This window comes from Sinocyclocheilus anshuiensis, unplaced genomic scaffold, assembly GCF_001515605.1.
Source record: "Sinocyclocheilus anshuiensis isolate Anshui unplaced genomic scaffold, SAMN03320099.WGS_v1.1 scaffold1955, whole genome shotgun sequence".
Classification (NCBI taxonomy): domain Eukaryota; kingdom Metazoa; phylum Chordata; class Actinopteri; order Cypriniformes; family Cyprinidae; genus Sinocyclocheilus; species Sinocyclocheilus anshuiensis.
Window position 1 is genome coordinate 270,105 of NW_015554054.1, and position 2,147 is coordinate 272,251.

A 2,147-nucleotide genomic window follows, 5' to 3' on the forward strand; every position below is an offset into this window, starting at 1 on the left:
AGAGAGAGAGAGAGAGAGATAGATAGATAGATAGATAGATAGATAGATAGATAGATAGATAGATAGATAGATAGATAGATAGGTGGATAGATAAAAAAGATAGTGAAAATAAAAAAGTAGCTTATTATTTAACAATATTCTTTCTTTGTCTCTAGGTTTGACGTCAACTAGATTGTGACACTGTCGGTGAGCTGTTACTGAATCTTTTGACTCAATAAATCTTGAGAACTCAGTCTAGGTTTGACACACTGACAGTTAATGCAGCTCCAGCTGAAACACAATCAGTGACCAGTGGATAACATCTGGATTGACTGCAATACAAATAAACAGCAGTGAATGGAGACCACAGGAGAGGGGTAAGACCAACATAACAAGCAGAATGACAAAAGCAAACGCGAGGCTGCTGAATAAATCAGGTGAATCTCGGCTCTGTGCAGAGCTTTGATCAGGGCCAAGACTCTTGTGATAAATGGATGTTTCTACTATATTTCCTATGGAAATTCCATTAGATCAAATGTTTTAGGATTTAGAACGAAAGGCCACATCCCGAGGGAAAATCCATTCATGTGCGTTATGATGTTTTTATATTAATACAGAGATTAATGCAATGAGTTTAGAACAATATAGATTTGTTGATGATTGATTATTTGTTTTTAATGTATTAATTTCCTTTTTCTTTTCTTAAAGAAAATAAAAAATAAAAATCATATTCTAACCTCAGGCCCAAAGTACCAGGGCTGCAGATTAAATTGTGAGAAAAAATGTCAGAATTGTGAGATAAAATTCATTAAAATTAAATAAAATTAATTATTTTTTATTTTATTTGTTTATTTTATTAATTTATTATTATTATTATTATTATCATTATTATTATTTTACAATTGAGTGGCTTAATATTCTTATACATAGAATATATTTTTTTTTAATCTAAAATTGATCAAACAAGGATGACTTTTTTCCTATAACAGTTAAACTATAGAACTTGACAAAACACAAGAATATGATTTCATTTCATAAAGAACAAACTATTGTTTTTAAATGGTGAATTGTCTCAGCATGACAGGGTTGAACAGAAAGCTCTGCATGATCTAAAAATATATAAAATATTTTAGAAAAAAAAAATGTGAAAGCACAACATTTAAATTTGTTTCATATATATATATATATATATAACCTATTAAAATATAATGGTAGGGACATACACATTTACTATATTTGGATAAATAAGATAAGAAAAATAGATTGTTTTTGTAAAAATAAAATATATTTTATGTTGTTAATATTATTAAAATAATAATATTTTAATAATATCATATTACAATGATATTAATTTCTTTTGCATTGCACTATAGACTAAAGGTAAATGTGCAATGATTGAGATTATTAGTATGTTCATTGAATCACTGTAGAATACAGCTATATATAAACTGTACACTAGAGGACGACATTAACTCACATAAAACAATCCCGCAACCACTGAGAATGACTGAGAAATATTGAGGCATTCATAAATCTACAATAAACTCATTACTCCTTGATTCTCTTCTGCACTGGCTGACTTGTAAAATGATTGTATTTGTTAAAACTGCACACTGCGATCACTATATGCAACAACATATTACTCTTCAGTTAACATGGATAAGAACGAGAATATAGTCTGTGTTACTATGGTTTTTTTTTTGGTTTTTTTTTAGCAGAAATATGTTGTCCTTAATATTCGAACAACAAACAAACAAAAGTGATTTTTGTTTTAACATATTTAATGTGTCATAATTTGTGTCATGGATCTACATGCGCCAGACAATATTTGTTTAAAAACTGTATGCATTTTTACTTTAGTTTTTTAGTGCAACTATATGTATTATTATTGTTTATAAACTATATGTATTAATATTATGCTGTGTTTTAAATGTTCTGAATTTAACGTCTCAGCTTCTGATTAATGTACAGGTCAGGCTAGATTTTGTTAGATTTGTTAGACAAATTTGACATTAACTTTTCAAATGGGAGCATTCATCTAAAATTAATTTAATAATTATTGAAAAAAAAACACCTTCAGTACTCTATTGAAACATTTTCTGTTTCATACTGAAAATACTGGGATCTGTGTTCTGATGGGAATCATCCAGGTGCTTCTCCACGAAGTC

At 28.4% G+C, this 2,147-nt stretch overlaps 1 protein-coding gene across 1 annotated transcript in view; it reads left to right on the forward strand.

Moving 5' to 3' along the window:
* Window positions 1–559, forward strand: part of LOC107668499 (major facilitator superfamily domain-containing protein 8-like) — a 10,867-nt gene extending 10,308 nt beyond the window's left edge. The window contains exon 12 of the mRNA XM_016460386.1: window positions 156–559. The gene's annotated coding sequence lies outside the window, so the exon portion shown is untranslated. The remainder of the gene's footprint in view (window positions 1–155) is intronic.
* The last annotated feature ends 1,588 nt before the right edge of the window (window positions 560–2,147 follow it).